The sequence below is a fragment of the Columba livia genome, chromosome 8, assembly GCF_036013475.1.
Source record: "Columba livia isolate bColLiv1 breed racing homer chromosome 8, bColLiv1.pat.W.v2, whole genome shotgun sequence".
Lineage (NCBI taxonomy): Eukaryota > Metazoa > Chordata > Aves > Columbiformes > Columbidae > Columba > Columba livia.
In genome coordinates, this window is record NC_088609.1 from 8,584,385 (window position 1) to 8,611,875 (window position 27,491).

Sequence of the window (27,491 nt, forward strand, 5' to 3'; positions counted from 1 at the left end):
ACACACACACACACCCATTTTCTTCTGCTAATGCTGCTCATCTTTTGTCCCCTGACACCCAGTCATCAATGGGATTTTTTTTCCCCCATTTCTTCCCATTTAGGCAACAAAGCAAACCCTGAAGGCAGGCACCTGCACTTTTTCCACTTCACATTATATTAAGTTGGCAAAAAAGTAATTGCAGTTTGGGACCATGAATTTTAAATCATTATAAGCAGGCTCAAACACATCTTTATTCATCAAAACAGGAGCCATTACAATTCAACAAATTTTTGCCAATAAGAAAGAAGTTTGTTTATTCCCGTAGTGTAAAAATCCGTGCTTTGGGGTTCGACAAATTCTTGCAAAGCATTTTCTGCGTCCTTCTGATTGTGGAAGCGTTTTCCCTGCAAAAAAGTTGTCAAGATGCTTGAAGAAGTGGCAGTCAGTTGGGGAGAGGTCGGGTGAATACGGCGGATAAGGCAAAATTTTGTAGCCCAAGTCGTTCAACTTTTGAAGCATCGATTGTGTGTCATGTCATCAGGCATCATGGAGAAGAATTGGGCCCTTTCTGTTGACTGACGGCGGCTGCAGGTGTTGCAGGTTTCGGTGCATCTCATCAATTTGCTGAGCATCCTTCTCAGGTGTAGCGGTTTCACTGGGATTCAGAAAGCTGCAGTGGATCAGACCGGCAGCAGATCAATAAACTGGGACCTTTTTTGGTGCAAGTTTGGCTTTGGGAAGCGTTTTGGAGGTTCTTCTTGGTCCAACTGCTGAGCGGGTTGTCACCAGTTGTCGTATAAAATCCACTTTTCTTCACGCATCACAATCTGATCAAGAAAGGTAGAATAAGTGAAGATGACACTTCAAAGTGACACTTTTCATTTTTGATCAGCTCATGAGGCACCCACTTATCGAGCTTTTTCACCTTTCCAATTTGCCTCAAATGCTGAACAGCTGTAGAATGGTCGACATTTATTTCCTTGTCAACTTCTTGTGTAGTTGTAAGAGGATCAGCTTCAATGATTGCTCTCATTGGGTCATTGTCACCTTCCGATGGCCACCACTGCGCTCCTCATCTTCAAGGCTCTTGTCTCCTTTGCGAAACATCTTGACCCACCACTGCACTTTACATTCAGTAGCAGTTCCTGGGCCAACCGTGTTGTTGATGTTGTGAGTTGTCTCCGCTGCTTTACGACCCATTTTGAACTCATATAAGAAAATTGCTCAAATTTGCTTTTGTCTAACATCATTTCTGCAGTCTAAAATAAATGTAAACTGAACAGCAAGTAATAAGTCAGTAGCAAAAAAACATAAGAGGAGAAAAGTGCATTAAAATAATGTATAACATAACCATATTTAAGGATGTATTCCCATATCAAACAGCAACTTTTAACAATGCATAAACTGCAATTCTTTTTGCACCAACCTAATAATATTTTAAGCCAAAAAGGGAGTGGGGAGGAAGACACATCATGCACCAGGGCTTGTAGGTGCCCATGGCAGAAGCTTCTAAACGCTTTTGGTGAGCAGAAACCTGCAGCTCGGTGGTGCCCTGGGATGCACCAGGTCCCTCCCAATCTCCTCCCAAGTCCCAGCCTGAACAATGCAGATTTTTTTCTCCCCATCCCCATGCTGGGAGCTCCAGCCAAGAGCCACCACCATCACCATCATCATCACCATCACCATCACCGTGGCAAAGCGCCGGCAGGAAAGGGCGCAGCACACCCCGGTTATTAATAAACCCTCCAAACTAACCGAAGGGTTGGGAGGCATTAAAGTTATAGTTTGCAGTAAAGCCCACGTCTGTTTGCTGGAGAGTTTAATATACAGCAGGAAGTTTCGCCAATAAAAGGCGAGGGTTATGTTTTCCTCCAGTTCACCGGGAGTCTATAACTTACGACCTCCATAAATGTGAGTGGGTCTCGCAAGTCAGCCCATCAGTCTTTGGAGTAATTCTGCTTTGTAGTAAAATATTTTATGGTGCCTTGGATGCAGGCAGGGTGGGCAGAGGGGTGGTGGCCGACCCCATGTCCCTTCTCTGCTGGCACTGTGGGGACAGTGTGAAGGGGCGATGCTGCTCGTGGTGGGTGTAGGAGCCTGGAAAATAAAATGGAATGATAAAAAATACAGTAAATAAAATACAATAAAAAAATAAAATAACAAAAATAAAGTAAAATAAATTTCAATTTTTAAAAATAAAAAATAAAATAATAAAAAATTAAAATAAAATAATAAAATTAAAATAAAATAAATACAATAATAAAATAAAATAAAATAAAATAAAATAAAATAAAATAAAATAAAAATAAAATAAAATAAAAATCCTGCCTGCAGACATGAGCTATTGGGAATATGCACTACACCTTTTAATTATTGCTAATGAAGTAGAGTTTTAATAGCTTTATATGAGAATTCGCAGCATCCTAGTGCGTGTTGGCTGTTCAAGGTGCTGATGCGGCAGCGCTGCTCTGGGGCTGAGCGGGAAAGGGCACCCTGGGGGTGCTCAGTGTCGGGAGAGGAGGAGGAGGATGCTGAGGAAGGAGCCCAGAGGAGGGGAAGATGGGTGGGCGCTGGCTCTGCACAGCCATGGGTGCTGTGGGCACAGAGACAGGGCTGGACCAAGACAAAGCAGAAGAAATGCATAGCAAAAAAAGAAAAAGAAGGAGGAATGTCATCACCTCCTTGCCAGGTCTCCCGTCCCGTGGGCCACTAAAACACTAAAACCCTTCATCCACCCCCAAAATCAACCCCCATTTGTGTAGAGCCATTGCTGGCCCCAGGGCAGGGCAGCTGAGAGCCAGGCTAATTAAAAATGCAAATGAAAGATGGGGCCGCACGGCTGCTGTCGCCTTCTGAAGGTGCAAATTACAGGAGGGTTTATTGGCAGCTCTGCATTTGGAGGCGAGTCCCCGTCCCCCTGCCTGCACCCTGGCACATTTGGCCTTTCCTCAGCTTCGGGTAGCCTCTTGAGAGTGGAAAAGGTGATGCAAGAAAGTATGGGAGAAAATAAAGATGATTTAAAAAAACATAATAATATCATTACCCTGATTTTGCCCTTTTTTTCCCTTTGTTTCCTTCTCAGCTGTTTGTGGGGAAAGGATGCTACAAAAGGAGAAAAGAAACATAATCAGAGGCAAATACTCACTAAAACAAATCATATAGGGATTAAAGTAGCCCAGACCACAAATACTGCCCTGTCCATCTCTACAGGGCTGGGTGGTGCTCACCTAAATATTCAGTATATACCTGGAAACATACTCCAGCTCAACCCATAAAATCCCAGCTGCAATGCAATCAGGATGGAGGAAACTGAGGCTGGTGACTTTGGAGTGACCCACACAGCCTCCATCTCCCTCAGGACAACGTCAGCAAGACCCTGAACAAAGCTGTTTCCCCTGGTCCTTCCAGAATTTGGGTTTTGCCCGATTCTCCTGTTTTTTGGGGTGAAGTGGAAGCGGCGAGCAGCGATGGCAGGGACGGCTGTGGCGTTTGCCGAGGGCCGCACCAGCGATTCTCCCACTCGCTGACTCAGCTCCAGAGCAGCTCCCTCGTCCTGCTGCTAATTAGGCTCCAGCCTCTCATCTCGTTAATAAGCTTCCAGTTCATTTACATACAAAAAAAAAAAAAAAAGTGAAAGCAAGCAGCTCATTTTACCTTCAACATGTGGCTAATGGTTATTAAAATATTTAACCTTTTATTGTGGTGCAGAAGCACCTGTTTAGGCTGGCCTGGTGCAGGTAGATGCAGGCAGGAGGATGTTTCTCCTGCCTGCCAGCTGCCCAGCAGCCGTCCCATGCTGCTATAGGGGACACCCTATGGAGGGTCCCCACCAGCGCCTGCCAGTGCACAGCCAATGCGAAGCCCCCAGGGAGATGCTGCAAAACACAGGAAATTTCAGCTCCTGAAATGTGTTGCAGCATTTCCAGAGCCTGACTGGGGCATTAAGTAGGTAAATCCCATCAGGATACCCCAAAAACCTCATCCTTTGGGCCATGTGCAGCCACTGCACATAACACTTGTCCCAGTTAAACAAAAAGGGCCGTGCTAATGAGACCCTGCTCTTGTCAAGACCCCTCTCCTGTCGAGATCAGTCTCTTATCAATTTCCCTCATCTCCTGGACAGTCCCCCTCCCCAGGGGCTGCATTTGGGCAGCAGCCCCCCCAGGACAGAGCCCAGCGTGGCAGGAGTGAAGGTGAAGCTGCCAGCCCAGCTGCAGCCATGCAGGTTATTTGGTGGTGATTAATTAACCCGGGACTAAGAGGTTTGTGAGGGAAGCTGGGGGATAGCACGGGAACAGAGGGTCCCAGCCATGGCTGCTGCCAGCTGCCCGGTGCTGAGCAGAGGTCTTCAATAAATCACTTCTGTTTCCAGCATGGAAAAGTCTGCTGTGCAAAAGAGCCAACAGCTACACAGCTGTGATCCCTCTTTGAAACAGAAGACATAAATATAATAATCTATAGAATGTTTTTACATACATAACTGTGTGTGTATATAGGCAGAAGGGTAGTGTGCTTACTCCCAGGACCTACAAAACCCCTGGGATTTGAAGCCGCTGTGACAATGGGCACGTGTGTCCTGGGGAGGCAGCCACCCTCTAGCTCTGGAAAGCCCTGATGCTCCTGTGGTGCTTCACGTGGAGCTCGGGCACACAATGTGCTTTGAAAGTTCCTCCCCACCAGCTATGTGGTGTCAGACATCACGGCTGAATGGATCCCTCCAAGGTCACACACTGTTTGGTGGCACTTCCCTGCATGGGACGATCCAGCCATGCTGTCCCTGCCTGCACACCCACCCATATTTGTACCTGTATCTCAAGACCTATTTTCCTGCCGGTTGGAGGAAAAGGCTTTGGGAACCTCCCTGGCTCACTACAAAGCAAAGTTACTTAAATTCTTTTTGGCATATTAGTGGAGACAGCTTATCAAAGGTATTTGGCGCTAATGATATGCATGTACTCTGCTCCCAAGAAAAACTGCATTTAAATAAATGGATACACAATTCAGCCGCTACCATGTCTTTAACCAGCACTTCTTTCACATTATACAAACTTAATTGGCTCTGAAGTCCAGTTTGTTTTTTACTTTTTAGCATTTGCTGACAACTCACTCCCCACCTTCATTTAGCCTGTCCACTTGGTCCTCTCCAGCTCTTCATGGGGATGATGGTGCTTCCCCTGCTCTCCAGACACACCCCAGCACCTCGCCAGAGAGCCAGCGAGGCTGTAATTTCCTTCTACAGGTGGTTTCTCACCATGGCACAGGGATACCCTTGACTACCTTTGCTTCTGGGATGAGAGGCAGTACGAAGACATCACAATGATTGCTCCTTGGGTCTGAATGTCCCAAAGTTGTGCTGGGATCAGATCATGGTGGTGTGCAATACCAGACCCTGACCCCACAGCCTCAAGGTGAGAGCCCCAGCTTGCTCCCCAGGTCTTTGGTGCTGTCACCTTGCCTTGATCCCCATTTATTATAAGCAGGTTCCTTGCTCTGGCTGCCAGGGTTGGGCTGGAAAATCGCAGTATCACAGTATGCTGTGGTGCTTTACAGGGATGTATCGAAATTTCAACATGAGACTTGCTTACTGGCACCTCACAGCAGCTAAGCGCCGACAAAATCATCACCTCTTCCTCCTTGCAGAAACCTGAAAGCTTGATGTGAGCTGGAAGGGGAAAAAAAAAAGAGAAAACCACAACCACACGACACCCGAGCCAGGGGCTAGTGAAGAGGTTTTGAAGCTGATCTCGGCTGAAGGCTTGTGGGGAGCATCCCAGGAGGCCCCCGCTGCGCCAGGCCAGGTGGAGGGGTGCCCAGGGGCATACCTGTCTGGGGCGATCAGGGCTTGGGCCTGTCTGCTGCACGTCCTCTGAAGGTCATCAGGGCTGTCCCTGTCCTCAGGCTCTCTCCCGGCTCTGCAGACGCTGCCTTTTGTTGGGAGGTAATAGCTGGTGTGTGACTGCAGCAATAACTCTTCCTCCCTCCCTGTGTCTCTCGGCAGGATGGCTGTGGCCAGAGCTGCTTCTCCGGTAGGTTGATCCATGTCCCAGCAGTGTGGCCACCTTGCTTGGCTGTCCCCAAACCTCTTCCACTGATGGAAGGCAGGGAGCTGCTGCCCCATCCCACTAGAGCAGCGGTGGGGGGGAGAGATGCTGCACCCAGCAGCAGCATGGTGGGAAGCAACTGGAAACAAGAGCACTGAGCCAAATGCAAACTGGGATCATGCTGATGCTGCTGGAGAGCAGAAGAAGAGCTTGTGTACTGCCGCAGTACCTGGGGACAAGGACATCTAGAAAGGGTACCTTGCACCATGCCAGTCTCAGTGCAGAACAGCTTGCAAACGCATGTGCTGGGGTAAATCTTGTTGGCCGCATCCAAAAAAACAACTTCACCACGCTGTTCCAGTTAACCTCTTGCACCGGCATGGGGGCACATCCAGGTCTTCCCTTCAACTCTTGGTAGATGCCAACCAGCCCAGGCACAGCAGCATCCCAGCCAGGGTGCAGAAGGGTACAGATGCCCAAGGGGATGGGTTGGTGCCCCCACAGCTGTCATGGGAGCTGTGTACCCAAGAGTGTCCTTCAGACCCTAGTTTGTCACACCTGGGCTACCCCCCTATGGTACAGGGGACAGCCCCCAGCCCCTCTTCCTGCCCTTTGATCCCCCACCACCACTGACCGCTTCCCCGGGGATGTTGTGTTGGTGGTGTCACCCTTGACCATTAGTTCTTCACGCATGACTATAACGTGACATCTCTGATGCAATGCTGCCAGCAGCCAGGGACATCAGGGAGCAATTAAAGCTGAATGAGTCACTGCAGGCAAGAGCATCTTTGCCCACATATCACCACCACCCTCCCAGCACCACACCACCCCAAACCGCCCTAAAATGCCTTTTCCTCACCTCTTGGGTTCAGGTAGCCAGAGGGAAGAGCTGTCACATGGGCAAGATGGGTTCAGTGGGTCAGGAGCCAGGTCCAGCACCAGCAGAAGGTGGCACATCCCCGGGTACGTGATTTCAGGGGCATCTCAGCTCTGTCTCCACAAGCTCCACATTCTGGTGGGCTTGACTGAGATCTTCCCGCTCCTGCTCACGTGCTGTCATTATTTTAAGACCAGGGAGGCCAACGCAGTAGGTTTTTTATGCGATTAGCTGCCGAGATGAACGTTAATTAGTTTTCAATTTCCATAAAGTACCCCACTGACAGAAAGATTAGTTAAACCTGCTCACGGCTTCAGAGGATCACTCAGAAATTGGGAAAGGGTGGAGGAGCGGGCAGGGGGGAGGATGGAAAAGGGGGCTCCAAACCCTGTCATCAAGCCTTATGGGGAGAGGAAAGGCAGGGGGACTCCTCCAGCTGCCCACATGCAAAGCAAGGGAGGTAGATGTGCAACAAAATGAAGGGAATAATAAAACCTAAGAGGGTTTCTGGGGTCAGACCCCACAGAAAAGCTGTGTTGCTCTGCCAGGTCTCTGCTGACCCCCACTGTGTCCCCTGAGCTGGGAGGGGACACTGATCCACCTCACCTGGCAGCAGCAGCCATGGCAAACAGAGCCCCCAAGCCCTGGGGGCACAGAAGTTGTGTTTCAATGCTTTTGTGCATTTTCTCCCCTTCCAAAAATGTCTCCCCCAAAATAACACCCCCCCACCCCCACCCCATGAGCCGGTGCAACCCGGGGGTGCTGTGGATCCGCCACGTGAAGGCCATGGAAGTGAATTGCAAATGACATTTCATTAACAGCTTGAATAAAGCTGTTTTCCCTCTTTTCCGCTATGCCCAAAAGCATTAGTAATCTTTTGCGCAAAGCACTCTTCAAACCCCAACCCAACTGAGCTGGGGGGGGCTCTTCTGAGAGGGGGCTTGTCCCCCTCATCCTATCTCCCCCCAGTGCATGGCTATGAGGATGGAGCGACACTCCTTACAAAGGGGAGGAAAACAGTGGGTGAAAAGGGGCAGACACCCATGGAGGGAGAGATAGGAGGATGCCCAAATGCTTCTGGGGCAAGTTTGGCCTCCCAGAAGGGAGGGAGAGCAGCTCACCTTGGGAAAAGGTGCTGAATGCTCAGGGCGGCCCAGGAAAGCGTGACAGAGGAACAGCCAGGTGCTGTCAGGTCCCACACCCAAGATGTTCAGCACACGTTTGATGCCAGAGCCTGAGCTCAGCATCAGCAAACCCAGCCAGGACCACGACATCCCTCTTCCCCTCTGCCAGAGAGAGGAGGGAGCTGGATGCGAAGCAGCGAGGGCCAGCGGTTCCCAGGCTGTGTGTCCCTTCACCGGGGCCATGCCCAGCTGGCCGGGCGGTGTCAGCCAGTGGGAGGGAGGGATGTGGCCGCTGTGCCCTTGTGTTGATAGAACGAGGCGTGCAGCTGGGTACCACGCAGCATCCTGACTGCAGCCCATTCCAGAGCCAGCTGAGACCCCGGGCGCCTGCTTGGCACACTGCAGCAGGGGGAGCACTTCCCGAGCCAGCTTCCCACAGCACCCACCAAAAGCACCCCCTAAACACACATGATGGGGGGCTCTAAAGCCAAGAGTGTGATTTTTTCACCCCCAGACATGGTTGCAGGGACCCCACTCTGCAACCCACAAGGCCAGGGCCCCTGTCAGGGTGAGCAGCTCCCATCCCCGCTCCCGCCTTTGATGTTATTTGGCTGGACAGAGGGATGTCTGGGCGAATCATTTTCAATGCTCTTCCATATTCATAATGGGCTAAATATAGGGGAGCAAAGTGGGACCTGGCGGGCAAAGCCCTCCCCATGGTCAGAGTCGATGACTTCTCTGCTGAGATGAAATGCCGGCGTCAGCCCCACCACGGCCCCGGGGGGCACGAGGAATCGTACCCCGCCAGCCCCCCAACCAAGACACAGTTGTTCAGGGTTTTTTTTTCTTTTTCTTTTTTTTTAAACTCCCAGTGGCCAAATTCAAAATCACATTTTCAGCCAGTTGAGGGAGTCAGCAGAGCAGCCCGCGAGGGGGTTTGCCAGCCCCAGCACCCCCCAACCTTCCCTCCCAGTTCTCTTCTTCATTAAGCAAGAAGGTTAATGATTTCTATTAGGGAGAAGGGAAGCAGCTAAATGAGTATAAACAAAGCTTTTTCTGAGCTGTGGTGGGGAGGGGGCAGGAGAGGTGTAGAGGTCTTGGGGCTCCCACAGGAAAATATCCACCCATGGGATGCAGAGGAGAAAGTACCTGCCTGCCGAACTGGGCCCTTTAGTGGCCGTGGGCTGATGAGTTTACAAACAAAAAATAATAAAGTGATGACTTTTGCCCCCCACACCTCCCCTCCTGCCATTCCCTGATGAAGAGAGTCCCCAGCAGTGGGACACTGGTTTTCCTCCAGCCACAGCAGAGCCCCACTCCCTTGCTGGCCCCAACAGTACCGAGCTGTGCCCATGGCTCTAACCATCCTCTGCTTGATTCACGCCGAGAAAAAAATACTGCAGGAAGTTAAAACCAGCCCTGTGTTGTGGACAAAGGTACCAGCTCCCTGTGGTTTCACAGGGCACATGCAGCTCTAGCAAAACTGGCACTTACTGTATGCAGAAGTGGCTGTGAGTAATATCAAGCTCAGCAAATAGTATTTGCACTATTATGGTTAACTTCTAAATGAAGCTTATTCACAAGTAAATCTGCTGGTCTCCCTCACTAAGGTATCCCTGCCTGTTTGGAGTGGGGCATGGAATGGCAAGGCCTGGGTAGAGCATCCCAGGGGGCTCCCACAGTGAGAGTCCTGGGTGCCGCCCCTTCTTGCCCCCGCCAGGTTAAACACAGTCATGAGGTTTCTGGTTTGATGGCAGCTCCCATGACAGGTTTTTTCAGCAAGCACCTGCAAGCCTGTGACATTTGTTCGGTCTGATGTCTCCTGGGTACAGAGGGAAACCCCAGGCTGCAGCCAAGGTGTGTGGCAAAGTCCCAGGTACAGTCACACACAGGGCTACAGGTGTGGGAAGCAGGTTTAATTTCTTGTCCTGCTCTGGGTTTTCAACTTAGTATGAGACAAAGTGAAAGGAAAAATAGAGGTGTTTTCTGTTCTGGGGTTTGAATTAACATGTTTTGGGGCATCTAGTGTTCAAAAAGCAAAGTATGTCACATCACAAACAGATAAGCTCCTGCACTGGGCTAGCTTAGCCAAAACTTGGAGCTTATGTTTAATATAAGCAGTTTCACTGAATGCAAAGCAAGAAAGGTACAGGAGGTTGTATGTGCGTGTGTGTACGTGCAGCTCCTTTATGCCACAGCACAGAAACACGGGCACAAATGCTGGAAAAACCTGCTAGAAACAGCCCATCGATCCCTTGAGAGGTTCAGTGCAGGCAGGTCTGCTGGTGTCTCGGGGATCCCAGAGCACCTCTGACCTTTTTTAACCCAACCAGCACTCACCAGCAGTGGATGTTCTCCTTGTTTAGAGGTGGGGAAAGCCCTAGGTTTGGCTCACCAGCAGTGACGGGAATGGGTTGTCAGTTGGCATTTGCCATCAAGACCTTGGCAAGGCCAGAGGACGGTGCTGGCAAGAGGATGGTTGTGCTGCTCGGCTGCTGCAATAACAACTTGTGTCCTCAGCCTCCTCCAGCACATTTTCCCCTTCTGAGAAACTCAGCAATATCTTTCCCCTGAAAAAAAGAAATGTAGTTTGTAACTCATGGAAAAGGTAAGACAAAGTACAACCCCCACACTTGAATAGATATGTGGCTATTTTAATAGATGAGGCAATAAATAAATCTGGTAGAGATTTTTCAAGTTTTCATTAATTTTTGATAGTGAGAAATTATTCCTTTTCCTCCATGAAAGAAAGTTCCCGCTAGTGAGCTGGGTGTTCGCAGCACAATTTCCAGGTCCCCCAGCTTCACCCCATGGTACCAAAAGTACCTTTTAAAGTCCCAGCTGCAGGAACCGAGGGCTGAGGTGAGAATAGCTTGCATTAGAAACCCCCTGATTTCGTGAAGGGCTGCCTGCTGATTTTGGAAACGCTATGTTCAGCAGCACGGGGTGGCTGTGCCTGTCTCCTTGTTTAACCATCAGGAATGAAGACATCTTGAAAGGCTCAGGGAATGCAGCTCTCTTCTTTGCTGCGCTGCCAGCAAGAACCTTCTTTGCACCAGCTGTGGCACAGCAGAGTCCCAAAATTCAGCCTTGGACCTCCAAAATGTCTTTCAGTTCACCTTCCAGATACTTTTAGAAACTTGCCTTAATATTGATGCCCTCCATATGCATCACTGCAGAAGGACTCTCGGTCTTGGCCAGCGTAATTATATGTTCAATATTAACAGTCTCCATCCGTCAAAGCTTGATGGCGTGTGCCCATCCCCATCCTGTGGAGCTGGGCATGCACTTCGCCGTCCCCAGGTGCCACCTGACAGCCCTCAGGAAACCCTCTGGAGAAGAAACCAGTTTAGGGATTAGACCAAACCACAAGAAGGTGCCAGCCCCCTGTTCAGAAAGGCTCGTTTCTCTCGACTCATTAGCCTCCTCCCACCTGATGGACCAAGAAACAATCAAGGTGGCTGCTGATGTTGGCCAGACCAAACAAGGCTGATACTTGATGGTCAGAAGACCAGATCAAAGAGAGCAGTGCAGCTAAGTACCTGCAGCCATCTCTGAAGTGGCATCAGGAAAAGACAAGGAACCCCTTCTTCATGTGGCATGCTACATGTCTGAGAGAGATTTGAGGAGCTGCAGATGGGTCCAGTCATGCAACCCAAATTTATTCTTCCCCAATACCTCTGGCTTCATGAGACCTCGCTTGTTCTGAGACACACTATCAGCAAATCACACCCAGACAAGTGGCATGAGCATCCCCTGTGCCAGCCAGGACTCAAACCCACCACAGAGGGTCCAAGGCAGGCTTGGAGTGGGGGCTGCAGTCTCTGGCATGGCAGTTTCCATGTAGATGGCAAAATGAGATAAAAAGGGTTTTTTCTAGTTGATCTTTTATGCTATTAGGGCCTTTTCCTCTGGGTAAGCACAAAGTCTGCTTCTTTCCTGCCTGTTATTAAAAGTCAGGGCTAAAATCCCTTTGGGAGTGAGGAAGGAAGATAATCCCTGCTCCTCCTGACCTTCTTTCCCTCCTCTCTTTGCAAGGTTATTGCAATTCCTCAGGAGCAGCTGCTCTACATTATATACTCCTTCCTCTCTCTCTCTCTCTCAAAAAAAGACACTTGCACCCCAGGATCCCTTCAGCCAGGAGGGTTCCTGCAGCCAGAGCCAACTGCCCCCAGCAGCCCATCACCTAGCCAGCCTGAGTAGTTATTCCTTGCCCCTCCATAAACAGCAGCTATAGAATCAGCTGGCAATACACATCTTAAACCTGCTAGAAGGGCAATAGAAGGGAGGGGGGAAAAAAAAGAAAAGGAAAAAATTGCCTTAAACCACCAAACTTCTATCCTATTCCTCCTCTGCAGAATAAACAGCTAAAAGCAGTTTACTCTTCTGTTCTCCAGTGCTGCAAACATCTGTCCCTAGGGCTGAGAAGCTGCATGATGAATTCCAGCAGCAGAAGCGATTTTTGCCTCTGCTTTTTAAAAGCCCCCAAACTACAGGGTTTACACCAAGAAAGTGCTGACGCAGCCTTCACCAACACAACTCTCATCGTCCAGGGGATGCCCGGTGGGGAGAGAAGCCATGCAGGGGAGAGCTGCTGGAGAACAACCTCCTATGTTGGGATATATGCCTTTAATGGCAGGTTAATCACTTATATCGATGCTGATTTAGGGCTGGGGATGTGGAAATCCCAGGCTGTTGGATGGGTTGTGTGTGGCTCCAGCTACCTCTAGTGGAAAGCAGACAGAAGCGGCTGTCCTTGGCTGCACCGCTTCCACGTCAAGAGCTTGATTTACTTCAAGGGGCTTTGCATCCACCTCCTTAGAAACCTCGTCGCAAATATTTAGCTGTGAGAAACACTGAAACCCATCACTCTCATGTCAAACACAGATGTATGTGACTAAGCCTAGCAATTTTTTTTTTATTTTGGGTGACTGCTCTGGAAGAGAAACATCAGGACACATTTTTTCCCATGTGGTCAGGATGGGTCCAGAAGCTCCATATTGTTTAAGACCAAAGAAGAGCTGCTCCTGACAGCCTCAGCATCTCCAGTATCTCCTCAGCAGAGCAGTCAAGGGTTTTTGCAAGCCACAAGCAGGATCACAAGCCCATTTTCCTGGCATGGGACGTGGGTGACTTGATCCCTTGAGGTCTGGCAGGGCTCTGTGACCTCCCAGTAAAGACACTCAGTGAGACTGGGCACAAAGGGACATGTACCTTTCTCCTCGAGCATGTTGTTCTGTTACCAGCCACTGATAGCCACTGTTGCATTGCAACATGGATATAAAGGAGGAAAAACTGTGTAGTGTGGAGGAGCCTTCACTATCATCACCACTGCAGCGAGCACACTCATGCTGCAGAGGTGCACAGCTGCAAAGAGCTGACAAAAGAAAAAAAAGTGCAATGAGCTTAACAAGCTTTCCTCTGCTAGTAAAGTGCTCCGGTGATGAGCTTTCCTCTGCTAGCAAAGTGCTCTGGTGATAGAACATGTCTGGGATGTCTCCCGGCAGCCATGGGAGAGGCCCCTTCACTGGATTTTTCTCAGTGTAACCCCATGGGAGACCTAACCAGCTTGTGCATAGAACGGCAGGAAGATGTGCCAGCAGAGGTTTAGGTTGGACTTTAGGAAAAGGTTCTTCACTCAGAGGGTGGTGGAGCTCTGGAACAGGCTCACCAGGGACGTGTCATGGCCCCAAGCCTGACAGTGTTCAAGAAACTATTAGACAGCACCCTCAGACACATGGTGTGAATTATGGGGTTGTCCTGTGCAGAGACAGTAGGTGGACTTGATGATCCTTGTGGGTCCTTTCCAACTTAAGACGTTCTATGATAACCAGCTTGTTCCTCCCTTCTAGCCTCAAAACCTACTGTGTTTTCCACATGCACTTCTGCTGCCGTAATGACTAAAACAATCTTATTTCTAGAAAGAAAGCAAAGTTACTTATTCACATGGCAGTTTCCAAGGGATCCCAAATTGACTGCCCTTAACAACAGCAAACCAGCGAGAGGAGGCAGCAGCTACAGCCCAAGCAGGGGCCCCACTCCTGAGCTTCCCTACCACCTGCACCCAGAAACAGCTGCTGTACATACACACAGCCTTTCTGATTACAGCTATCACCCTCAAAGAAACAGAAACATTTTTTCAGTACCTCCAGCAAGCTCTGGCCTTGCAGCTTTGGGAGACACCTCTTGCAACAAACCTTGGGACAGGCAGATGAAAAGAGCAGCAGCTGGTTGCACCCAAACCAGTAACTTCTTTTTGATGCTCTTCTTCTCTGCATCGTAACCCAAATGGCAAGGGAAGGAAGCAATGAAATTTCTCCCTGGTTTCAGAAGTCCCTGAAAACAATTGCAAAAATGGTTAACAAGCTGTAAGTGTCAGGGACAAGTGGGGCTGATGGAAAGGATTAGACATTAATGAGAGCCATCTTCCAATGCATCCATCACTCCGCTTTCATGAGTTTCTTAATGTGGTGAGAACTCTGCCATTGCTGGATTCCTTTTATTTAAAGCAGAGATAAAAAGCTGGAGAGGTATTAATATTAATTAAGAGACAGACATTTGCAGAAACTTTCTTTACCCCACATCACACCCAGCTCTCAGTCCCACTTCAAGGAACAACCAGATTTTTTCCAGAAAGAATGAAATTGTTCTGCAGAATTTATGAGTCTTTGTCACTTCTGCTGTGACTTTTATCCCAAAGGGCAGGAAGTAAAGGCTGCACCAGATGAAAGCTGCTCACAACCCAATTCTCTGTCTTGGGGCGTGTTGCAAATGTTTCCATTTTTCTTGAAATTCCCTGTGGAATTTCTGGAAAGGGAAAAAAATCCTGCCCTGATGCTGAAATAAGGTCTTAATTTTTGGAAAGCAAGAATTTAAAAAAAAAAAAAAAAAGGGTGAAATGCCTTTGTCTTGCACACTTCTCTGGGGAGATGCAGCCAGGGGGATCTCCAGGTGTGGGACAGGCACTGCTGGATGGAGCCCCTGCAGTGGTGGTGGGGACATGGCTGGTGGGACCTCCACCCTGGAGCAGGGTATGGACCATGAGGACACATACAAGAGGTTTTCCATCGCAATGCGGTACCTGGCCTGTTGCAAGTCACCCCGTGGTCCTTGCTGGCTGCGTGAAAGTTAATTCCCAAGCCCCCCAAACCCTAGGGTTTTAATTGATGGGTGGTAGAGCTGCCCAGCCCTGGTCACCAGGCTTTGCTTTTTTGCTGCTGTTTGTCTCTTTGGGTTTTTGTCAAACTTTGTCCTTGATCTGTACAAAACAGGCTTCACAGCCAAATGCTGTCTCGGGCAGCCATCTCCAGATGACAGCGAGTAAAGTGATGAGCTGTGGTTGGGATTGTTTAAATGAAGTGACACCCTGGAAGCACCTGGGCAGACGTGCCGTACCTGCACCAGTGATAACAGATGGGGGAAAGTGAGAAGCAGGAGGTGCTGCTTCTTCATGAGAGCACCACAAAACCTGGATCACCCCTCCTAGTTTTCTGTATTTAGCTTAAAAGAAGAGGGAAAGCAGAAGGCAACTGCTGAGGTTAACATGGGCTATGGAGGTGTCCCCTATGTAACCAGGTTTGCCAAATCTGGAGGAAATCCATGCAAAATCCCTCACAGGGGAGAATTAGGCTAAAAAGTGGATAGTATCACAGTCTCCCCTGCAAGTGTGGTCAGACTTCTTGCTTAAAAAGAAAAAAAAAAAACAACAAAAAAACCCCACCAAAACTAGAGAGCTCATTACTTAAGTGAGCTGAGGATTTTAGGTGAAAAACCTGCTGGATGGTGTAAGGCAGAGCTATCCCCTGTATTAATTAAAGGGGTTAGAATAGAAGTTAGACTGGGAGAGAAGCAAAGGCAGAACAAGGTGAAATGTGAAATAGGGAAGCTGAGGCACACAGGCTTGTCTCACCCTGGGCTAACCAGGGTTAGCATCCCACACCCTGCTCACATTCACATTGAAGGGGTGAGAGACCAGAAACACTAAAGTTGCAGGAGACCGAGCTGTCAAATGTGATGGGCAGATCCTGGTTCCCAAAGCCCACAGCAAGGGCCGGCAGAGCCCAGGGGGACAGGGCTAGCTGCCTTGAGCCCAGCTTCAGAAGTAAAAATGGGGCAGGGGGAAGGGGAAGAAAAAACCCTAAATAATAATAATAATAATAATTTAATAAAAGACAAGACTTTGTAACCTTGTGGAAAACTTTTGACAGCTGAAATAATGCATGCACAGAAGAGATCAAGAGTAATAAATGAAAACAACCAGCTCAATAAAAGGGGGGACTCAAATTTGCAGCAGAGGAAAGCTAATTGTATGATCAGCGATGAAGAAAAGTGCTGTGAGTTCGTGGGGCTCCTGTCACAGTCCCCGAGGTGAGGACACAGCCCCCGTACCTTCCGTCCCTCCTGTCCTGCAGTCTGTCTGTCATTCGGGGCTCGGCCACGAGATGGAGGCTTCTGCCCGCAGAGAGGAGCTTCATAGTTGTCCCCAGCCAGTTGTGGGGTGTCCAGCTGCTGTCCCCTGTCATCTGGGGATACGCCAGGGCTGCCTGGGCACTGCGGTGATTCGGGGATGGGTTGGGACCCAGCCCCAGAGCACCCCCAAAGGTGACCTCTGCATCCTCATCCTCTGTCCCCAAAGCCAGGCCACCACAGGCGTTTTCTGCAAAATCTGGGTGTTTGACTAGGGGCAAAGCTGGAATAAACAGATAGGAGGTGGCTCCTTCCCTCCCCAGCTCTGCTGTCCCCCTCAAGAGCCCGGGGACAGGCTGGGTAGCCAAAGGGGGCTGATGTGGCCAACCCCCTGCGAGATGCTTCTGGCTGGCAGAAAATTATCAGGACTTTTAGTGAGATATTCCCAGCAAAAAAAAAAAAAAATCAGGTTTCAGGAAAATTGTGACACTCTCCATTTGGGATTTTCTGGGGCTGGCTAGTGGGGAAATTGGGAAAAAGAAGTCTGGGTAGGTGCTTTCTATTCCTGCCCCAGCTTCTGCCACACATGCCAGAGCAAACAGGAAAACACCTCCACATTCCCACTTTCATCAACATATTTCTGCAAAAAATGATGAAGCATTCTGCCTTTCCAAACTCTTTCTTACCCAACAGCATTGAAGCTTGCTGGCCAAGTGACTCACCATCCTGCCACCCCCCGGATGGGACAATGTGGCTCAAAGGGACAGCATGGGGGACAAACACCCAGCGCCACACCAGTGGGGCCACTGCACCCCTTGCAAGGGGCAGGGTGCCGTCACAGCCCCGTGGCAGAGGTGATTTATTAGCAGCGTAGTGGTGAACATGTGTCGGCCTCCACATCTGCCCCTCAACAGCAGGGCACCATAAGCGAGGTGTCACCGCTTTCCCACTCACCTCCTTCCTCGACGTAATCGGCTGCGACATCCACACCAGCTGCTCTGAGAGGCAAAAACACTGGCCAGTTCCTGCCCAGCAACTCAACCGCAGGCAGCTCCTGCCACAGCTCTGAGTGCCTGGAAGTGGGTCCCCGTGGTCAGCTGTCGGGTCAGGGACAACAAGCAGTGGCATCTACGTGTCCCTCCCACCTGGTCCCTTATGCCAAGGCAGGAGGGGGAGCAGAGCCAGGGGAGCAGCAGTCATTCCACAGCCCAGTTTGCAAACCTTCGGATGTCAGAGGATTTGGTAACACGCTGGTTTCTCATGCTGCATTAGTGATTAATACAAACGTTAATAGCGTGCTGGGGGTGAGTGGCCCAGCAAAGCCGTTTACAGCTGCTGTTAGACAGGGTGGGACAATGAAAAGCATTTGGAGCCTTTTAGTCAGTGCTCTGCAGGCAGAGAGACAGCTGGCACACACCGTGCTGTACTGGTAATGAGCACGCATGCAGGCTTTTTACCCTTAAGAAATTTTTAAGGAGCTGATGGGACAAGTCCTTCATTATCCCCATGTGAGTTCCTTTGTGGGATGCACTGGGATGTCAACACTCCTGGCCATACTTCATGAAATCTCATCCTTTCTCCAGCAGACCTAAAATAGGAAAAAAAACCCAGTTAAGCATCATTCCCCAGTTTCCCAAGTCAGATTCCAGCAAGGTCTTCCCATGAGCTCCACAACCTGCTCAGCATCCCCATCAGGAGCCCTCCCCACCACAGAAGCCCTCATCACATCCCTTTCCTTTGCCTGTCTATTTTCACAAAACTTGTAGGAACTTAATTATCTCTGAGACTTCTCCCCCTGTCAAACCAGGCTGCAACGAGCCAGAAACCTTCAAGAGATAATAAAGGGGAAAGACAGGCCGTGAGCATGGAAGCACCATCTCCTCCCACAAGCAAGGTCAAAACCACACCTCCCTCCCAGTGAAGCCCTGGGCCAAACCCAAACGTGAGAGCAGGGTGAATCCTTCCTTACCAGTCTCATAGCCACAAGTGGGAACTGTGAGGGTGAAGAGGCAAGAGATGTTGGTGCCGGCCGTCAAGCAGCAGGCCAGTAATAACCTCATTATGAGGCTGGAGATGCTGGGGGGGCGAGGGGCAGATGCCATCCTTCTGCCGCCCACACACCACCGGCAGCTTGCGGAGCCAGTAAGTTGTCAGCCCGTCTTCTGCCTCTCACCTTGCTTCTCATTAGCTCCCTGCCGTGCTGCCGAGCAGGCAGATGGGGCAGGTCCCACATCCGCCTGCCGCCGCCATGCTGGAGGGATGCTGAGGAGCACTGACTCCTGTACCGTTCCCCACTGTGTCTCCTCAGTCCGCACTGAAGGGCAGGGATGGCCTTCCTGGGGCCGATAGGGACATGGCTGGTCCACATCATACTTCCCAGGTTGCAGAGGGGTGACTGTGCTCACCAGCTGCCTGGTCAAGCTCACTCCACTGCATCCCAGTGTGCAATCCAGAAGCAGGAAAATTAAGTGATCCTTGCAGGGCCAAGTTGCTCAAGGGGCCCAGACAGCTTCACCCAGTGTGGGGCAGCCATGCCATAGGACCAGGGGACATGCTGGTGCTGCACCACTCACCCCCTGCTTTGGGTACCCAAAGGTGTTGAGCACAACAAATCACCTTAGGGATCAAGGATGCTCTTGGGCAGTCCCAAGCCCAGCCATGTGCAGGATGCATTCCCTGCCAGAGCAAGGCAGAGACATCCTCCAGCAACAGCAGCTGGAGCTCCAGGATACAGCCTGGGCAGCCTCAAAGGCAGGAGGAGGACCAAAAGAAAGATGAGCCCAAACCAGGAGTCACCAGCAAGGACCAAACCAGAAAGGATGAGCACAAGAAGAGGGACAGGGATGTGATACCAGTTGGTCAGTTCCTCCTAGATCACATCTCCAGGTAAGGGGATCCTACACACCACCTGTGTCCCACACACTTCCTATCCTTCCAGAGTGAGACACACATCTCCTGGGGACAGAAGCCTGTGCTTTCCACAAGTACAAACCAAAGCACAAGCACCTGCATTTGTCCATAATGAGCAATGTTTCCAGGCTGGATGGATATCCCCAGCTAGTAATGTTCTATCTAACAGTAGTGCAATGATATAGCCCTCTCTTGAGAGCAAGGGGTCCCCCTATTTATTACCCAAGTATTCAATTCTTTAAGCATCTCCAGCAGGACAGATCAGGCAGGAGCACCACCAGCAGCAGTTTCTGCTCCCTGCTTCTTACATGATTCAAGGCTATGGGCTCCCTATGCCGTAGCATGACCCACTGCAGCTGTTCTGCCAAGGTGACAGTGCAAGACCCCCAGACTCATGTGCCATGGGAATGAGAATATGCTGAAAACATGGACATTGTGGCAAGCCTAAGCACCCCATGCTACTTCTTCACTGACAGTGGGGACTTGCGTTGGTGATCCGAAGAGTGCTGAGCAGCCTCCGGGCAGGAGGGAGCTGCAGGAGGGTGATGGTGGAGTCACGTCACCGTGGGAAGAGATGCTCTCATATATTCCTCTTACTCAAGAGCCCAAAGCCTGAGTGATTTTATCACATTCAGGATATTCAGCCACCCTGATACCATCTTTGCTCTCAGCTACCCAGCACAGCCTGATTCAGAAGCAACAAAATATTGAATTAAAGGGGACCCCTCCACACCCTTGCACTCTTCTGCACTTCCTACCTTCTCCTGCATCCAGCTTTTTCTGCCAGTCATTAAGAGAAAGGTCCAAGTCTCTTTGTGGCAATGACAATTTATCTCACTCCATGAGGAATTTGTACGCCGCTCCTGCTGCAGCAACCCACACAGCCCAGCACAGCTTCCCCAGCTCCTGCAACCCTCACAGCCACACCAGGGGCTGGCTCTGCTCTAGCTGCACCAGCATTGGTGTCTCCATGGAGAGTGTGGCCCAAAACAGGCATCCTCAAGCTAACATTTGCCTAACGTAGCATCCAAGCCAATCACAGATGAGCCCTCCCAGCTGTCTTAAAGAAAACAGGGACACCTCTGTACCAAAACGACAGCAGTCATCCACAAAGCTGTAGCTCTTCACATCAGGGGAGAATCTGGAAATGGGACATTTTTTTCTGACTTAATCATGCACTTGAATAAAACCAGGGAACTTTGTTTTTTTTCAGAGGAGCAGCACAAATGCCCCCACAGTGCCCTCCAATTCCCCCACATCCAGCCCACAAAGCGGGCACAGCCATGCCAGCCCCTGACCTCCCACAGGCCACCACAGGGATGCCCCAAACACCAGTAGAGCTGAGAAAACACCTCCATGTCAGAGTCACCACATTTACTGAGGTCCTCAACCCCAGAGAGGGAGGGGTAATGGGGACAGCAAGCCATGGCTCAGCCCAAGGTCCAGAGCCCCAGACAAGCAGCATTTCCCATTAACTGGGCCAGGAGAGAGCTTTTTTCCTCCTTTTGTCCAGACAGGCTGAGATGAAAGGTAAGGAGCTTTAAAGGCATGTGGTACCTGTGCAAAGCGGAGGGGGTCGGGGTGTGTGTGCAAGCGTACAGAGCTATTAATTAAAATTGCTCAGTCAGATGCTGTAGAGAGATTAGTTGTCACATTGTGTTAATGGCAAGCTTGGCAATGCCGTGAGAAGGGGCAGGACTGCCTGCCGTCCCCTCAGCTGTTCAAGTGCCACGTTTATACCCAGCCAGAATGACTAATTGGCAGATTTTGTCAAACAGAAGCCCCCTTGCTATTGGGAAGAGATCAGTGCCTTAATGAAGGTGAGGGAGGAAGAGGACATGTGGGTACCAAGCTGCCACATCCACCTCTGAGGAGGAGGTCCCATGTGGAGGGACAGTTGTGGCCCCATCCTCATGGCAAAGGTGCACAGAGAGGCTGGAAAAACCCAGGGTCATGGGGCAGCTCAGCATCAGGCTCTTCACCAGTGCTGCAAACCCCTGGTTGTGCTCAGAGCCAGACCCCAATGAAGAGGGGGAAACATCTTCCTGGACCCTCCAGCCACCACCACAACTCCAGCAAGATCAAAGCTGTTCAGGCATGTTGTATGCACAGCAAAACTGCAATTTCTGCCTAGTACTTATACTTACTCTAAAGCTAAGCTTTACATGAATTGAACTTAAAACCAGGTGGAGTAATTTCAGCCCAAATCTGAGCTCTGTGTTGCCTTACCTGTTTATTGCTACCCAGCTAGTCTCTCTTGAAATCAGCTCAGTCATATCTACCCTCCAGCCATCAGGAACCTCAGCTGTGTTTCACAGGCATGACTGCAACCTGACCATTTCACCCAGCCTCCAAGCTGTCTATGCATGAGGATGAGGCAGAGAGGTCACCATCAACACCATTTGCTCCCTGAGGCCAGATTTGGGTAGGGTGATAGAGTAGCTGGAGATACAAAAATGCCCAGAGCACCGGTGTCGTTCACACCTTCAAACAGCCTGAGCCTAAACAGTTTTTGGGAGGTCACTGCATAATGCTTGTACAGAGTCCTGCAAGTCATCTCCCTTGGCCCCAAGGATCTACTTCCAGATGACCAGTCAGCCTGGTGTGTTATTCCTCAGCACTTCTCCAAGACAGTCCACAAACAGAATGCTTACCTTATCCATGGACTATACTATAATAGCTTTTTTTACTACCTTTAACATTTCACAAGTCCTTACTAAGCAAATTTCTGGAAGTTACTCATTGTCCATCAGCAGAGACAGTAAGGGAATACTTTGGGAATAAGGGAAGACTTTGCTTCCTTTGCAACTGGGAATTCTGCAAGCATGTACTTAATCTTTTGTTCCCAAGATGACTTGAATAGACGCAAGCAAGGAAAGCATTGTAGCAGACTAAAACAAACACAAACACCCCACACAAACCACACAGTGCTGGACCCAAACTTCTGTTTTCTGTTTTCGATCACTTTAAGTCATGCACTGCCATCTCCTGTGGAGCAGTTAACTGTCACAGAAGAGACCTTGTTTATGTATTTGAGGCCGAGTTCTAATCACTGAATGTAATAGGGCAAGATGAGTGATAGATTGACACAATTAATTTTCATGTTCACACTAGTAACATTGATTTTAGGGCATTCAGTCTTTACAAGTCACTGAACGCAAGGGAAAACTTGGCTCTGATTGTCTCAGTAAAGGTCAAAAGGGTGCTCAGATCTTCGAATGTGAGCTCAACTGTTCAAATGCCCTTCAGGGTTTTGAAGTCTGCCCCACTGACATTAACCCAGTAACTGCCACTGACTGCATTTGCTTTGGGAGGACCCACTGAGGAGGTTGTGTGGACACATCTGTGGTATTATTTGAACACTCCAAATTCACCTGAGCCTGCCTACAGAGCACATGTAGACATTGAGTTTCACTGGCTATTATCTTCTAAGGCTCTAGCACTCAAAGCTTTTCCACCTTGATCTAACCAGGGACTCAGGGTGGCCGGCTCCGGTTTGTTCCTTCTGTAAGATTTGGGCTTCCAGTTTGGAATACGGTCTGACTTTTCTCCAGAGAGAGACCTCCACAGGCTCATTATGTTCAGTGAGAGGGTGGAGAATGTAAAATGCTGCCAGAGCAGCCTATGAAGCTTGATTCCATGGTTCATGTCAGATAAGTATATCCCAGCTTCAAAGAAACCAAGGACAGAGAAGCAACTAAGGTCCACACAGTTTACAGCCTCAGCCCCTCCAATGGCAATCTGGACATCTGATGCACCTTCCCCATAAACACAGTATTCATGACCTGTATTTCTCCAGCCTTCCTTTCCGTGAGCCCAGCATGGACACTTGTTAGGACAACCCAAACACACAACCCCACTACCACCTGATTTCCCAAATTCCCATCTAGTCTCTCAGAACCTCATTGCCCTCTTAGCCTGTTCAGTGTATGCCTTAGTTGCAGCCATTTCCCCACATCTCATTTTCTACACAAATCCACCATGTTTGAGACAGAACAGCTTCTTGAAAAGGCCTTTTCTTCTTAGCAAAGACATGCATGCAGATGTCCTCCCTCCACCGGCCCTTTCCGAAAGCAAGGACCCCAGCGTGCTTTAGACACACAAGCAGGTTGAATCCAGTAACAAATGAAGAAGCAGATTATTTTCAAATGCAGTCTGGATCACTTCTTGGAGCATTTAACATAAGCTGGTGGGATCACCAGTTTGCTGGTCAAGGGTGGTCCTTGACTCTGTATCACTCTGTGCATCCATCCCTAAGGATGCTCCATGACTCCATAATCCCCCCCAGAACTTTCCCCGTCCCCACTCTGCCCGGTCCTCTCCACCCTTTCCTCTCCACCATTCCTCCATTCCCTGTTGTTAAACAATGCCCGTCCTAAGAAAACCACCCCACAAGCAGGTGAGCGATCGCAACAAAGCAGCCCTGCTATGCTCGGCATCCCCGCTCGCGAGCCAAGCCGGGAGATTCACCTGTGCGGCCCAGACAGTGCAGAATTGTTTGGAGCAAAACACTGTGCAATCAAGTGGAGATAGCAGAGGCAATGGGGTCAGGCAGGCTGCCTGGGGCATCTTTCATCTCTGACTTTGGGAGGTGGGGTGTAAAGTGTGCATTGGCCAGGCCCGAGGCAGGCTCAAAGGCAGCCTTGTTCTGCCAGGTATCTGCCATCTCTCTGATGTCACACGTTTCATTTGGGCAGCTCACTTCAAAGGCCCCCTTTCTCAGGCTCCACTCCCTCCCATCACCCCTTTCTCTCTTCTGGGTTTGGATTTTGCTATGGGAGGGATAATGGGCCAGCTTTCCAAAAAGCATTTTGCTGTGCAATAAAAGAAAATAAAAGCTTAAAGAGCAGCTGCCCCAGGTAACCCAGTTCAAGCAGGACAGGGCTGGGACAAGCAATGGGAAAAAAAGGTCGCTCACTTTCATGCTCAAGCTCTCTACAAGCAGCAGCAAATCTGTGCCTACCCTGGCTCCTCAGCACCCCAAATCCTCATGCATTGACAAAGGAGTGAGTCCTCCTTGTCTCCACTTCCACTATACACTTGTTACGTGGAAACTCTGTGTCCTGGTTCCTGCCAACCACACGTGCAGTCCCAAGCAGAGGTCTAGTTCTGGCTAGAGTTCCTAGGGCAACTGTAAAGCCCTCCTTGAACCACACTGAACACCACCTTGGTATCCCCATGGCAGCAGGGTGCACAGCATCCACCTCCACAGCACTTGCTGGGCGCCTTGAGGCATGTCCTGCAGGCAGGAGGCCAAAACACCAGCCATGATGAGTTGGCCATGCCAAGACAAGACATCTTGCTCAGCTGCAGCCTCTTGTTGAACAACTGTATCTCTGCCAAGCTACACAAACTTGTCCAACACTGCACAAGAGAAAGATGGCATTTCAAAAGGCTAATAAGACTCTGGATCCAAATTGCCTACTGGGAGAACGTGCATCCCAGTAAGCAAAACCTAAAGAGCAGAATGTATTCAGATACAGCCTAGGAGAAAAACTCTGGCCAAAAGCCATTTACAGTTTTTGTCCTAAGCATGCAAAAACTCATGTACCCTCCGTTAAGTACTGGTTAACTTCTGGGGTTTGAGTTTAGAGAGTTTGGAAAAGGCAGTTTCAATCTTTTTTCCACAACTGCAAGCTATGCAGTGTAGCAGATATCTTCCTGCACATACCAGGCTTCCAGAAGCTGGGGATTTAGAAGTTGAAAAAGCAAACTGTAGGAAGAAAGAGGAGTGGGAGGTGTGCTGGGACCCTGCAGGGTCCCAGGAATCCTGGAGAGAAGCTGTTCAAATTGCACCACCATAGTTCCCCACATCAGCACACCCACTGCTAATTCACCATCCCTTCAAATAGCAGCCACTTTACCACATAGACATTTGATGGCTATTCCTTGGCTCACCTCTACATTGATGTTGTTTTGGTTTTAGTGACAGTTGTAGGAAAAGGTACATCAAAATTCAAATAAAAAAAGATGTAAAATTCATTATAAGGAAGAAAAAAAATAAATCATATGCACTCTAGACCCACCAGCCTGCTGACCCTTAACTCAGGGTGCATGGACTGCAGGCCACAGCTTCTCTGGATCAAACCAAGCCTGCCTGAAGGGCAGCTAAACAGCTTGTCTCACCTGAGTGATGCTCTGATCCTAGCCATCAGACTGCACAGGCAGCAGCCCCTGAGGGTCCCCCCACATCACCTCAGCTTCTGCTCACACTCCAGCACAGGAGATGAGACGTGCTGCCGCCTCTCCTCTGCCTCCAGCCCCAAACCCCCACTCAGCATCACCTCATCCCGTGGGGTGAGGGGATGCAATTCACATCAAGGAGGACATTTTGAGGCCTCGGGGAACATATTATTGTCAGAAATCCCTAAAGGTCATTTCTTAATGCTGACAGCTCAGGAAAGCAGAGTTTCCCTGAATACCAGCCCCATAAGCAGCAGCCTTTGCTCCTCAACCCAAGCATCCACAGGAGGATTTAGGGGACCTGCAGAACTTACTGGCAGGTATTAAAAGTTCACTGAGGCTGTAATAGCAATCTGTCAGCCTGCTGCTAATCCGTCTTGACAGAAACTTCATAAGAAGCTGAAGCGTGTTAAATAGTCCCGGAGTTTAAGCAGAGAAAATGGAAGGAGGGTGGTTTAAAGCAAAGGCTGTTTTTGCCTTGGACCTCTGACCAAAGAGCCCAAGGGCCATCTCAGGGTTTGATTCTGCAAACGGCTTCTCTCTGGGAGGAGAAAAAGGAGAGACATCTTTAGAAAGCACCATCACCCTGACAGCACTGAGCAACACCCCAAGCACCCAATGGGCTGTCCCGCAGGCAGCTGGTGCGCAGGCAGCGATGCACAATAGCAGCTCTGTGTGCTTGCCCAGGGGTGCTCGTGGGGACCATCTGATGCACCTGCACTCACCTTGGAGTCAGGAATGCTAATAATTCACATCTGCAAATCCTGGGAAACCCATTAGCACTGAAACTGGATCCCCTTCACCCCGTGAGGGAAGTTTGCCCAAGTTTGTGCATCGCTGCAGTTTCGAGGAGGGTTTTATCAGCTGGTTATCACAGAGCCCTCAGTCGGGGCTGCGTCATGCAGGTGGTGTGTCGAGAACGGCATTTTGTGTCCTCCAGCCCATGGATGTTAACAGACAGGACAACCAGGTGCACCCTCCTGGGAAAAGCAGCTCAGAGGTTCTCTCTTGGGACAGCCAGCAGCACAAGCGTGGCACACCAGTTACCCACCAGTTACACCAAAAGCACAGCTCAGACTAAGAGGACTGCAACCTGCCCAGCACAGAAGAACAGCTTCCCATCCCTCTCCAACATAAAGGTGAGGCTTCCAGGTGCACTGTAGGTTTCATTAGGGACCAGCAGCTGAGATGTCACTTCCAGGGGGTTCCCACACCAGCAGGACTGCAAACACATTGCAGGAACAAATTTGTGTGCATTGGCACTGCTCTGAATATTCCCCACAGTCAGTTTGCTCTGGAGCAGATGGCAAAGTTTCATCACCATCTCTGTATTTCACTGCTCTGTTTCCCACAGGCTTCCCAAGGTTTTTGCCTTTTAGCTCAGGATCCTGCTCCTTCACTGAAGCATCCCACACAGCAGAAAGCCCCACCAGGAGCACAGGAATCATTAGGGAGGCTCAAGACATCTACACAGAAAGAAGCTCACACACCATTAAACTTTCAGTGAGAGACTCCAGAATACTTTCAGCCTCACATTCACTAGAGCTTGCTGCCAAAAGAGGGGTGGAGAGCAAGACCTTCAGCTAGAAAGAAAGAGTAAAGCATTTTCTCTTATGACCTTGCCAAGCCACCAGCCACCTGGATCAGAGGCCCATAAATAACTTATCCCCAACCCACTTTGGCCAGGTCTCCCAACAGAGGGAAAGAATGAACCAGTAGCAGTAACACATCTCCTCCAACACTCCAGTACATCAAGTGTACTCATGGGTCTCATTGCAGCCGAGCAAAAGGCATGGGGCTTCCTAGGCAGAGAAACCTGTTGGCTAGAAGAATTCAGTAGCAGCCCAGCCATTTGGAAGCCTGTTCTCCCATGGCTTTGTGCACCCCTTTGGTGGGCAGCCATGACCCCTGCCTCACACCTCAGCTGCGGGTGTCAGGGCTAGCAGTGCTCACCAGTGCAATTCCTGA

General features: G+C 49.8%; 1 long non-coding RNA gene across 6 annotated transcripts; it reads right to left on the minus strand.

The window, feature by feature from the left end:
* Positions 1–208: 208 nt before the first annotated feature.
* On the minus strand, positions 209–20,556 carry LOC110363755 (uncharacterized). Of its 6 annotated transcripts, XR_010474240.1 has the most exons (10): positions 20,099–20,555; positions 17,385–18,018; positions 14,171–14,360; positions 11,169–11,356; positions 10,365–10,594; positions 6,883–7,131; positions 5,805–6,539; positions 5,438–5,644; positions 3,026–3,084; positions 209–2,079 (listed from the first exon to the last, which is right to left on the minus strand). It is a non-coding gene; the product is annotated as an uncharacterized LOC110363755 (long non-coding RNA). The 6 variants fall into 6 exon arrangements; XR_010474239.1 differs by having other exon boundaries at positions 5,805–7,131; positions 20,099–20,556; XR_010474241.1 differs by having other exon boundaries at positions 5,438–6,252.
* Between the last annotated feature and the right edge of the window lie 6,935 nt (positions 20,557–27,491).